Source organism: Amphibalanus amphitrite, unplaced genomic scaffold (assembly GCF_019059575.1).
Source record: "Amphibalanus amphitrite isolate SeventyFive unplaced genomic scaffold, NRLGWU_Aamphi_draft 000356F_arrow, whole genome shotgun sequence".
Lineage (NCBI taxonomy): Eukaryota > Metazoa > Arthropoda > Thecostraca > Balanomorpha > Balanidae > Amphibalanus > Amphibalanus amphitrite.
The window spans coordinates 344,538-358,286 of NW_024881850.1; the positions used below are offsets into that span (position 1 = coordinate 344,538).

At 47.0% G+C, this 13,749-nt stretch overlaps 1 long non-coding RNA gene across 1 annotated transcript; it reads left to right on the forward strand.

Annotated features, from left to right (window-relative positions):
* The first annotated feature begins 6,254 nt into the window (after positions 1-6,254).
* LOC122389386 lies at positions 6,255-12,936 on the forward strand. The gene is made up of 2 exons (XR_006257969.1): positions 6,255-6,572; positions 10,783-12,936. It is a non-coding gene; the product is annotated as an uncharacterized LOC122389386 (long non-coding RNA).
* Positions 12,937-13,749: the final 813 nt, after the last annotated feature.

Sequence of the window (13,749 nt, forward strand, 5' to 3'; positions counted from 1 at the left end):
GTGTGCTTGTTTTGCAACCATATTCCTATGGGGTTTGAATTTGAGACCTTCACCTGATCCGTCGAACATGCAATGAAAATTTAACATACACAACCGTGTTTTTTTTTAATACGAGTCAAACAACGTGGAAAACAATCTTGTTGCCATAATACACCGCAGGATCGTTGCAGTTGACCAGGCGTCATAGTAAATGCAGGCCCTAATGCCTATATAAAGGCTCAGTCTCGGCTAGATTTGTAACAATGCGCTAATCTCTTTTCCCTGAGGACCAAGTAAGGGCAGCTGTCCTACGCACGTACCTTACATACATTGTGCGTCTAATTTATGATTTATCATGCACTGGTGAGCCTTCTGGAACCGCACAGTTGTGTCTTGCACGCACTTGAACGCACGAATATTATAACGCTAACGTTAAAACCTGTATATGGCCAACCAGTGTCCACAATGAATTACCTTTAGGGAGGGGGGGGGGGACGGAGGGCTCTTCCAGGTTGATAGTAGGTTGCAGGGCGATTTGATGAGAGGATTGGAGGAGAGACTACTTCTACCACCGGATGGTGTTCGCAGTGGCTTAGCACATAACGATGGGACTGGACTGGAGTGTTTCGATGAGACAATCCACACGACCCATCCAGTTTTTCAAACCGGTTACTTCGAAGGGGATGCTCATTGTGCATTCTTTGCTTATTCTTTGATTCGTTAACGAAGCATCAGTCAGGTTTGACAGGGTCCGCTTGTCTGGCCCGACTTGCTGTTCTTCGGAGCTGAAACTGGCATGCTAAATCCAGTAGGTATGTGACGGTCGCACTCGGGTAGTGACTAAGGAGACGTTGGAGGCTGGTATAAAGGGATGTAGAGGCCAGGAGGGAGGCTATTTTTTGTAGAACTGCCCTTCACCGGATGTGGGTGACTGTCGGCCCGAACAGGGCTAGTTTGATTAGGGAAACGGTGAACTGTCTTTGTTTTGTCGGCCCGGTCGGGGTAGGCTGTTTCGGTCTAACGAGACCATTTCAGAGACAGATGAATGCTAGGGATAAGAGGGAGGCATTGGTCTGGGCGGGTGCTTCACCGGCGCTGAGCCCATCGCATGGACAGGTCACTGAGTCCCGCTAACGATCACCGCAAACGGCTACAGGCTTGCTCTTGGGGTGGAACTACCCATGAGTCCTAAGTTGCCCGCCCAGGTCGGAACAGGGGATGGAGGCGTGGAGGAGAAGGACTTGACTATCCTGGGGATGGAAACGATTTTTTTTTGGGGGGGGGGAGGGTGAGCTCGTTCGGTTTAACAAGACCCATTTCAGGGCCGGTAGGATGATAGGAATTAGGGGGAGAATTTGGTCTTGGGAAGGAAGAGAACGAGTAGATTGGTCCGGACTCCAGAGATAGATAACGAATGGAGTGTAACTGTAGATACGAATGGAATGAACGTCACCTTGTATGCCCAAAGTACACTTGGACCTGTGTCCGATAGATGTAGCGGCAGTCGCCTTTCACGAATAATCCGATGGCAGGCTGCCGTCGCTCCTCGCCGGGGTACCGTACGACGGTGCCCTCTGGCGGCCTGACCTCCGTGGTCGTCTGAGGGTTATGTAGGTGGCGCTAGGGTCGGTCCAGCGCCCGTGTCTCGCGCCTTAGGTCCGCTTCCTCCAAGAATTCAATGGTGAACGCTCAAATTCGGTCAGTTAATTGTCCATTTCATTTTTTAACAAGTTTTTTAGATTTTATCATTATTCATGATTCTCATTGTCCATCAAGCGCAATCAATCTTAATATCGACACACGACTACGGTTCACATTGTTGTGAAAGGAACATTTCCGCTACCCGATGGATATGATATAGGCACCGTGCCATGATATCATTGTGCGCTGCGCACCTCATGGAGCACGGTAAGTGCGCTATAACCGGTCATACAGGAGGTTAACGGGTCGCACACCGCTCACCGGTCACCTCCAAAGTCCGGTTCAAAGTCACCGTGGCCGGCCCACTGTCGACGGTCGGTCGTGCTGCGGTCACGGCGTCTGATCAGTGATCATCCTCTTATGCAGGATATACCGGAGACCCGGGCGTGTTTCCGGATCACAAGCCAATGTGGTGGAGGCCTGACCTCAGTGGAATAACATGAGCTGTGCAATAACATTCGTAAATGGGTGTCAGGTCAGCAGGTGGAAGTTCGTTTTGAAGCTAACAGACTGAACCAGACGTGGCTTTCAACTGATGGTTGCCGGTTTTGTGAAGTGCTGTGCTCAGGTCTGCCGTTTGCGTGTTTCTGTTTCCGGCTTAGAGAGCTGCAGGATGGACGACTCAGACAGGGCCATGAGCAGAGTCAATGTACCTTACAAGCGGCTTTCCTGCTGAAGCTCAATAAAAGCTCGGTCTAGGTCGTGCCAGGGACAGATTATAAGACCAGTGATAAGGCTCTAAAATATAAATGGAATGGCAAATGAAAAACAGAAGCATAGGTCCATGCATTGTTAACCACTGACAGGGGCGTCGCCACGGATTTTTGACTGGGGGGGACGGATTGGCTGACTAAAAACCCAAAAGTTAGTTAGTTTAGCGTACAATTTCAGGCCTATGCACTACTTGTAACGCATACACAATACACATGTTCTCATGTTCTCGCGTGGAGGCGTTATTAGTCACACTCTTTTCTACCTGTGCATGAATTGGCGGCGCGAAGCGGCGCGAAAATTGGCAAAAACTCTTGGCAAAACAGTCCCAAAACGCATAAATTTTGCATCCCGCGTAATAATACCAGGACAGTTAGGGTCTGGTCACCAAGTCCAGCAGCCCTGCCTCTAAAAAATCGTGTGGTCCTCTGTAAACCGCTGTCAACCATAGGTACAGTTTTTTCCAACTTCTGTGCAGTGTAGCTGCAGGACTGCGGGGTCGGAGTTGACTTCGGTCGTAGTCGACGGTTTTGGTCGGATACGGAGTTGGAGTCACCAAAATCGTAACAGACTTCAACTCTGAAGTCAGAGTCAACGTCATCCCCGAGGATGGGTCGAATAAGAGCTGGAGATTCTGTTGGCTGTGGTGATTGTAGGGGTCATGGTAAGACCAATATAGGGGCATACTGAGCATTCCGTCCTCCTGGGCTCTCTCAGACCAGGACGAGGTCCTCTCACCCTCAAGCATCAAGCGTTCAAAGGCCATGGTGAGACCTTCTGCTGTCGGATGGCCTCGAACGGGAAGAGGGCCGTTTGAGAGTGAGCTGAAGGTCTTGACTATTACGAATATCCTATGTAAAATGTGTGGTCTCTGCAAGCTGTTGTCCTACTGCACTCTGAGACTTTGGGACAGATCTTCAGCCCTTGTTGGATATGGTCGCCCCTACAACTGGAGCTTTGGCTCCCTATCGACGACCTGGGACGGACAGTCCAGAGCTGCACCTCGTAGGCAATGTTATCTTTTATGTGCCAGGAAACGTTCAAAGAGACAAAAGCATCACATCACATGTTTTTTTCACTCCGATGCGGGCCGAGGGATGCCGTGGTCGGAGATGGAGCGGGGACTCCGAGCGTTTTTTTTAAGCCGGAGTCGGAATTACCAAAATCATCTACTCCGCAGCCCTGTAAGCAAGGGTACAGTGTCAGCAATTCGCAGATTCAATTTGTATACGAGTAGGTATCCGCAATTTCATCCCAAAACGACAATACACCAATGTCGTGGGTCACTTTTTAAATCATTCATGAGGATATTTTTGCGGGGGACGTCCCCCCCGGATTCCTCGACTGGGGGGGACGCGTCCCCCCCGTCCCCCCCGGTTTCGACGCCCATGACCACTGATTTAACTTGAAATAGGATAAAAATTAATGTAATTTTCGCTCTCCCTCTCATGAACATTGAACAAATATATGCAAAAAAGTCCAAAAAGTTCACTAGGTCTCTCCGGTATTTTGTATTATAAGGTTACTTTTTCATGACAGTGAATGAACGACGTCTGCCGGCATTCAGAGTAGCATGTTGCAAGAAAATAACGGCTTAAATGTAATAGCGTCTGTAATAGCAACCAAGAGAATTTGCATTATCGCCCCATCAAACACGGGGAAACCACTTGACCCAGATTCACCCGTCAATCCAGGCTAAAGCCCAAATGAACACCGGCTGAAAAGACTAACGGTGTGGAGACATGCGCTAATGACAACGTTTAATGTTTAGTGGTGTCTTGTGCAACCCTCAGGACGGTTTACAAGTGTAAAACGCAGAACCTGGGCCGACGACAGATCCTTCCGTTGTTCTTAAATACATGATTTAGCCATTGTCGGCACAAACCTTACCAGTTTGAGGTGTATGGGTGCGTCTGCGGTAAGACGGGCTGGCATCTAATCCTGAAGAATTGGATACCTGCTAATTTCAGGGTCGGTCAAAAAAGACGCATAGCTGGACATCACGTGGTAATGGCTAGCATTACTCATTAAGGTACAGCCCACCGCTAAAGTAATGTAGGGTTTTACCAATCTCAACGGTTGGCTTTGACTGGCGATTGTTTAATGCGGAGTGATCGAAAAGAAGATGTCAATAGCTAAAGTTGCAGCTGCAAGGGTGACGATACATATAAGCTACATTCAAAGTTTCATTGTAGTCTGGCTAATCGTTCCTAAGCTTCAGAAGCAGAACATACCCATGACTGAAACCGCACATTACTTCTGCTGTGGACTGTACATCATCCATCCCCTCTGATGCCATTCACGACTGGCTACCACCGCGGTTATTCAAGCCTGTCGCTAATGAACCAACTCCCGCTCCCCTGGTGGTTCGTAAGGTCTGAAGCGCCTAGTCAACTGAAAAAGCTCCCCCATGGCCCATCGTAGCGCGCACACCAATGTGTCATTGCGGCAACTTCAATCAGAGAGGGTATGGGAGGCGGGCACCAAGACAGACGGGACCAATCACTATCTGAAAGGTCAAGGTGGTCCTGTGGTGCGTGGGGTGCGTACAACGGTCGGGTTTCAGCACACTGCGTGATGGATCTGTATAATCCGTTCGGTGTTCGGTGAAAATAATCCCCCAAATGACCACTCCCTTACTTCACCGCCGCCTCTCGGGACATCGCCTGCCCTCAGCGGTGGCAGGGACAGGATCTTATCAGCGGATTAGTGTGAAAGGTTGGCGGATTACGCATTTTGCGTGAGGAGGGATCGAAATCAATTCCCATCACTTTGACATAAGAGTAGCCGATTAACTCGCTACCAGTGAAGCTCCAAGCATTTTTAATGATACGGTTTCTAACTGCAGATAAGTACCTCTAATATGTGTTTCTCCACCTTCCTTTCGCGTCGACATTACCCAATACCCATCATGGCATAGATAACGTGCTTTATGTTTTAGATATGGAATGGAAACATATGGAAACATAAGCCGCGAAGCTGGATCGATGTTGCGCCATACATGGTACCAGTACTCTAGATGTCAGATCGATGATTGAATGTAAGATACCAATGCAATGTCTTTTGAATTCAAGTCGGCCTTAAATTCGGTAAAATGGCCAGTTTTACTAGTCGTTTTTCTAAATTAACTTTTACGATGTTAGATGTATAGTTTTAGCATCTAAGCATCGATGTTGCCAGAAGGCAAGTGAACATATGGAAAGAGCAAAATGTGATATTACACGTACGTCGTACATATACATGCGCTGCTTGACTGTCAAATATCCATGTGGGTGAAGAATACGGGATGATCTGAATTGATAGTGCTTTCACTTCCGTCGCCGTTCGACAAAACAGACGGCCTGATAGATGTCAGGGAAAGCTCCCGAACATTGATCGCTCATGGCCAGAACAAGTCTACCAAGACTCAGACCCATCCGGTGATCAGATTTGTTTGCGCAATTAGTTAATAGAATAGAAAGTTCAATTGGTTTCCTTGGCGGCACATCGGGCTGCTTTGATGGCTCGTCCTAAACACGTTCATTATCAGTTCACGTCACTGATCGCAACTACCAGATTTACCTGCATGAAAATCAACATCCTTTTACCTGTACTATTGTACCACTTCTCGGAGCAGCTGGGAGCATCCTCGACACTTCCTACAAAATTGAATGAATACCCATCACCTGTTGGCTATAAACGGAAAACCGGCCGGACAATGAAAGAAGCCAATCGGCCGCCGGTTTCCGTTCGCACACTGCCGGACAGGGAATGTCACAGACGGCCGTCCAAATCTGCACGTGACCGACTACATGAGTCGTCCCTCTCCGGAAGTTCCACTGCTGCGCGCCCGTGTGAGCCCTGCCCGAGCCCCTGTTGTGGAGAAGGAAATCATGGCCTCCCACTCCCGATGGAGGCCCCAATGTCTTGTCTCCCTTTTTTCACTGTCTGGGTGTCTGGGGCGCATAGCGACACGTGACCGCCGGCTCGCTGGCCGGCTGCCCGTCCGGTCACGTGCTTGCGTCCCGACACCCACCATAAAACCATGTTCTTCGGAAATACACTCTCTCACTTCTCCTCTACCGACTGTGACGCCAACACCATCCGCGGACCCCGGCTCCGACAAGGGCGGCCGAAATGGCCGGCCCACAATTGGTGCCAGCGGTGGTGGTTGGTTGTCGGTGGAGGATTTTTGGCTTCAGGTGAGTTCTCTTTAAATTAATTTCATTTGCTATTTGTAATGTTTGAAATTTGAGATTTATATTTAGTTCTATTCGTTTTTCTATGTGATTTTTGTCATTATTTGTTTGGCTAACCATGGAAGATGCTACCAGGAATTTTAGTATTGAGTACAACACTCAAATGAAAGATATTTTAAGGCGAATTGCTTATTTAGAATTAGCTGTAGCAGAAGAGCTTATTGCTCAACAAGATCAAAATCCATCAAAATCTCAGAGCCGAGGACGTGATCGTCAATCTCGTCAGCAAAAATGCCGTTATCAAACTGTTCGCTCAAAATCACTTCACTCTTCTCATCATGGTTGTCAAGAAAGGAGTCATTGTTCAAATTCTTATCACCATGAATTTTCTAGCTGTCACCGGAACTTTTCACCGCGTCGAAACTTTCGTTCTCTGAGCCCAAAGGGGTTCCGCTCACTGCACTAGGGGATGAGTGCGTGAGCGTCGCTTCAGATGACAGGGACCGTTCAGCACATCCCCCGGTTTTACGTGACGTCAAAATTTCGGGTCAAGCTTGTTCAGCTCTTTATGATAGTGGAAGTAGTGTCTCTTTAGTTTCAAAAAAATGTCTGCAAAAATCTGGTTTAAAAGTAGCTTACGAACCTCCCAGTGTCACTATTCTTGATGTTACTGGAAATCCTATTGACGTTGTAGGTGAAGTCAATCTGAACATTAGCATTCTGGGTCAAACGGTTCAACACACATTTTTCGTTACAGCAAAAAGTTTGCCATTCAAATGCGATATAATTCTCGGAATCGATTTTATCATTGCTCACAAATTGATTTACAATCCATCGAGTCGTTCAGTAAACTTTCTAAAACCCATTCTTTCTTCCAATGTAGTCGAAAGACGCTCAAAACGTCTGAGTCCCAAAAGACGTAAACGAGTACGCTTTCTACTGTCCACAAAGGACGACGAAAATTCCGGTGAAGAAGATGCTTATTCTGACGAGACGACGAAATTGTTCACAACTGCGGAAAAACATGCATTAGTTATTCAGGACGAAAAGTCATATCCATTGTTCGTGAAACAAACTGTTGAAGTTCCTGGTTATAGTGAACAATTTATACGCGTTAAATTACCACGTTTTCTAGAGCCAAATGATTTTCCATATCTCATTCAAGCGCATTGCGATCAAAGTATCCGAGACATTCAGGTTGCCCGTTCTATCATTTTCTTGGAAAAATCAGGCACGCTGGTACGTGTCATCAATTCGTCAAACAACCCAGTTATTTTGAGAAAAAATCTGCGGATCGCACAAGCCCACCCAACCAATCTTTCCCCCACGGGTCAGGTCACAGACCGACCCCTCCCCTCCAGACAGCACGCTGACCTTGCTCTGTCTGGTTTAGCAAGTGCCAACTGTCAACAAAGGACGAATGTCGATTTGTTTGTGTCTGTACCACCATCCGTCAGCGCCTCGTCGGAACAAAAAACGGTCGCTGGGCCGGACTTGGCTGCGTCAGACACAAACAAACCGACGACCTCTGCTCAGAGCACGTCAGAATACAAGTCTATCTCTGACATTGATTTGGAACATGTCCCGGAACCCTTTCGTTCTCAGCTCCGCGAGCTCATCAAAAAACATCGGCATGCTTTTGGAAACGACATCTCGGATATAAAACAGACAGATGTTTATAAACACCACATCGAATTAACAGATCACACTCCGGCTTATCAAAGACCATATCGTCTCCCATTCGCCCATCGGGAGATAGTCAAGAAAGAAATAGATCGCATGTTGGCAGCCAAAATCATTGAACCATCGGTTTCACCATACAATTCTCCAATCATTCTTGTGAAGAAATCAAATGGTGGCTATCGCCTTGTATCAGACTTACGTCTTCTCAACTCAAAGATCAAAGATGACAAATTTCCTCATTCATTTGCATCTGATGTCATTGATCAACTTTCTGGGTGTGAAGTTTTCTCAACTTTAGATTTACTCAGTTCATTCCACCAAATTCCTTTGGATGAATCTTCTCGACATTATACTGCTTTTTCAGCTGGAGACGGCAAATATCATATGAATGTCGTACCAATGGGTCTTCGTTCAAGTTCTTCTGCTCTCAATAGAGCATTGCAAATTGCACTCAGTGGTCTTCAGGGTATAGACGCATTCTTATATGTAGACGATATTCTTATCGGTAGCAAAACATACGACGAGCATTTAGAAAAACTCGACAATATATGTTCTCGTTTAGAAGAAATTCATCTTGTGATCAACCCCGCAAAGTGTGAATTTATGAAATCTCAGGTAAAGTATCTGGGTTTCATACTTGACAAACATGGAATTCGTCCAGATGCATCCAAATTACAAGCGGTACAAGATTTTCCTGTACCAGAAACAGCGAAAGATGTTCGTATTTTTCTTCGGTTTGCGAACTATTATCGCAGACACATTCCAAAACTGGCTGAGCTTACTGCTCCGTTAATTCATTTGACAAAGAAAAATGTTGATTTTATTTGGTCAAAAGAGTGCGAAAAAGCATTCTCATCGATAAAAAGGTCACTACGGACATGCACTTTATTAAAATTTCCAAATTTCGAAAAAGACTTCTACCTATTTACACATACAAGTGATTTCGCCATTAGTGGCGTACTTGAACAAAAATATGGTGATGAATTTCACCCAATTGCTTTTAATAGTCGACAGCTTAGCAAAGCTGAAAGAAATTATTCTACTTCAGAAAAGAAATGCCTCGCAATTTCATGGTCTTTTGATCATTTGCGATCTTATCTTTTAGGTCATGTCACTCATGTCATGACAGATCATTCACCATTAAAATGTATTTTCAAGTCAACTCATCTTAGCGGTCGTTTAAAGAAATGGTTCGTGAAACTATCAGAGTATGATTTTGATGTCACTTATCTACCAGGTATTTTGAATGTTACAACTGATCATTCGTCTAGTGCCGAATTAGGTACACAAAACAAAGCAGACTTTCTTGGCCATGCCTGTGCAGAAACCGCAGGATGGACAAAAGAGAAAATCAAAGCTGAACAGCGAAAAGACCCAGATTTGATGCCAATCATTGATCGCCTCGTGAAACCGAAAGCTAAAGGCCCTGATCTGAAGCTGAATGAATCTCTTTCCAACTTTTTCTTAGGTTCAGATGGCTTACTTTACCATGTACCCAAACAAAATTCGAAGATTCGTCAGTTTATGAAACAGCTTGTAGTTCCAAATTCAATGAAAAAACTGATGCTTGAGAAAGTCCATGACACTTTTTCGTCAGGACAAGTTATTTAGAAACATTCTTTCCAAAATTCGAGTTCAATTTTACTGGAGGAACATATACTCCGATGTCAAAAGGTATGTAGACTCCTGTCGTTTTTATGTACACCAAAGTGCTCACAATTTTCTAAAACGTGCACCAGTGCAACGCACGATTACACAAGAGCACCCTAACATCAATCGTCAAGAAGACGATCAAATCGACACCTGCGTCGACTCACAGTCTCTCAGCAACGAATCTGCCATTCGTTCCGTGTGTAATGCCTCACAGAGCAGCAACAACGGTGCACGTTCACCTGTTACACTGCCGGCAAAGCCAGGGACGTTGGTGACTCCTTCTGAAGAGAATGGGATCGACCAGAGTGATCTTACACGGCTGGAGGTAGATTGGCGAAATTGTCGAGCAGGCCGAGAGGTTAGTCAGGCTGATCACCTGCGGTATAACCTCTGGTCTCGCAAAAAACATACGCCCCCCAGACCGTCAAGAAGGAACATAGCGCTCACATAGCGCCAATTTAGCGCTCAAATATATTATTTGCCTGCAGAAGACATGCTGCGTTACAATGAGGTTGACGAGGTCCCTCCCGCGCATGTAAATAGCCGACGTACGGCCAAAAATGGTGACAGAGATCCCATTTCATGTGATGCGAACGAAGGTTGATGATTACGTCCCTCGCGCACACCGCCAGCCAAAGGCTGAGCAAAAGGTTTACTCAATGTAAACAGAAGAGAGCAATTGCAATTTCATTGAGCTCAATTCATTGTAAATAAAGCATCCACGATATATATGCTAGTATGAAAGGTGAATGATTCTCATTTGTATGATTGCCAAAACCTATGTTGTCGCTTGCTGTTGCCATCTTTCATTTCTTTACATGTGTTGCAATGTCAAAAATGTCTTGATACTAACACATTAGCCCTGTTTCTTTTTCAGGTTCGTGCTTCTTGTGGCGGAACGAGTGCAGCGTCAAATAATACCCAAAGGACATGCATGCTTCTCGATATTCCCAATTAATTAACAGTATACTTTATCGAACTAACTACTGATTAGCTTTAATTTTGGTCATCTGGTAAAAAAACGACTTCTATAACATTGACCAATAACTTTTGGCCATTCTGAAGTGGTAAGTGGCAATAAAAATTGTCCACAAAAAGTTTGCCAATTCAACAATTTACCGGCGATATAACTACATTAGAAGTATTGCTGTTTGCATGCCTTCCCAAACGATTTCACGGGTATGACGTAATACACAGATGCACTCGTTCAGAAGACGCCACTCTTTAAAAGGACTTCATTTTTTTCAACCGTATTTTTTTATTATTTAACAACTAAGTAAGTTCTAACACAATAGTTAGATATTCCAATAACACTTTAACCCACTAAAAACATTGGCCTCTTCAATTTATTCGTTAAAGTAAGTCACTTGGCAGTACTATTAAAACCGGTCTTTTGCTAGACATTGGCTCATTAGCCCCATTTTTTTTTCTCCTTACTAATCACTTTGCGACGTAAACGATCTCTCGATCGACTGACCGGCGGTACTGCCCGTTTTTAACAATCATTCAATGTTTTGCTATCCGCTGTGTCAAAAACATGTCTTCCGTGTCATTTATACCATGATGTCTTCCAACGAATGTTCAGCCTTCACAAAGTTCATGCTGCCGTTTTATCACACAATTGTTATCACACACCAGGGAAAATGTATCACTGACCGGCACGGCGATAGCACAACATTATAACAAAAAGTGTATGTGGATGCATGTTTGAATACTTGGACACGGAAACAAATTCGAATGTCCTACGGACCCGAATGTTTTGGCCTTTGAAAGTCCATGGCCCATGGGTTCCGTGGCACGCCTGGGGAAGCATTACGACACTTGTGTCGCCCAGTGCTACGTGCCTTTTGTACAAATGTTGTACTGTACAGCTGTAAATGTGAATGACTGTTTTGTATAGTGTATGATGTATATGTTGGGGCATTGTTTCGGCACATTTTAATTCGTTCTTTTTCTATTACAGTCCTTGCGTTTCTGTTACCCATCTGGGAGTGGCCACTATCTGACTCCCCGCGAGCATCGACTACGGAGAAACGCCGATACGCATCACGTTCTGCAAAAGCTGGCTGATGATAGTCATGATGGGATCGGACGCTCATCGCCGACCCGTCTGGCTGTCTCAGTCGCTCTGCATCTGGTCCACGAATCACACACTGCAACTGCGGACGCCATCATCGACTGCAACGGCTGCAACTGCAACCAGCAGGTGGCCTAGGTCCAAAGCCAACGCCTGGCTGACCCACATGGCCGCCTGCCGTCGCTGCTACTTCATCTGCTCATCGTGCTTCGCTGTTCTCCGTCCGTTCGTCCGTCACTCTCGTCGCCCGTGCCAGCCGCCATCACCATGGCTGAGCACAACTCGTCGCCCGCCCGCTGTCGATGAACAACAGGCTACCGGCACCCTCGCTAGCAACACCAAGTTCTGGTATGCTGACGTCTCCTGGAATCTGCATGCTGTGCGGCGGCAGCCAACGCCCCGTGAACGGTAAAGGCCTAACCGTCACGGCGCACCATGGTCGCTGCCCCTTCACAACCAGCTCAGACGTCAGCACCCAACAAGCAGAGGTGTCTGGTCCCACGCATCGACAACGGAACAACATCGCGGCGACGATAACAGCGACGACTACAATGACGAGACAACCAAATCGGAGAGCAGTTACAACAGCAGCAGCGAGTAGCGGCGACAACAGCAGTCGTACCAGCAGCAGCAGCAGCAGCGGTCGTACCTGGCGTTCCATGCGCGATGTCAAACGTGGATCTATGCAGTTTAGGATCGTGATTGCTTATTGGTCGCCTCCTCTTGTCGGCTTGTTGGGGGAGGAAAGATATGTGGAGAAGGAAATCATGGCCTCCCACTCCCGATGGAGGCCCCAATGTCTTGTCTCCCTTTTTTCACTGTCTGGGTGTCTGGGGCGCATAGCGACACGTGACCGCCGGCTCGCTGGCCGGCTGCCCGTCCGGTCACGTGCTTGCGTCCCGACACCCACCATAAAACCATGTTCTTCGGAAATACACTCTCTCACTTCTCCTCTACCGACTGTGACGCCAACACCATCCGCGGACCCCGGCTCCGACAAGGGCGGCCGAAATGGCCGGCCCACACTGTGCCCCTATCGCCTATCGTCCACACCCAAAATTCCGCCGCCGACGCGCACCATTTCCGGAACTCAGGGAATGGCTCACACCTCTCGTGACCAATTTCCGGCAGGTCTGACCCCGTCACCCCGTCACACAGAAGCTGCACGCTTTGGACATGTTTTGACTCTGGAAGCTACCCGCTTTGACGCTGGTAATGCTTTGCAAGCTTTTTCGACAGTCACGGCCGGTCATTGTTGACGCATGCCAGCCGCGGCGTGTCTGAGTGGCTTTACAGCCAGCTCATGAGTGTTTGAGTTCTCGTACTATAGCGGAAAAGCCTGTGGTCGATAAGCGTACGAGCGCGTTTGTGACGGTGGCCGCAGCTGTGGACCACAGTGGTGTGTCAGCGTCGTGTGACATGGCGTCACGGGGTGGCGTGACATGGTGTCACGGGGTGCGTGACACGGTGTCACGGGGTGCGTGACGCGGGGCGTAACGCGGGCGTGAAGCGGCGCCGGCATGGCTGCGCAGTGCGTGGGTGGTAAATGAGGTGGCAATGTATGTGTGACGGCTTTGCAGTCTCTCCTTTACGCAGAGGAAACGAACGCATAGCGCGGGAACGGTTATTTCGCTACTTTTCCAGGAAAAATTGGCCTTCGAAATTAAAAAAGTGCTCTATTATCTTCCCCACATCTGCAGGACATCACATTTGAGCGTCACTCTGTTCAGTGACTCAGCACCAATTAAAAGAAAACCATTTTTTAAC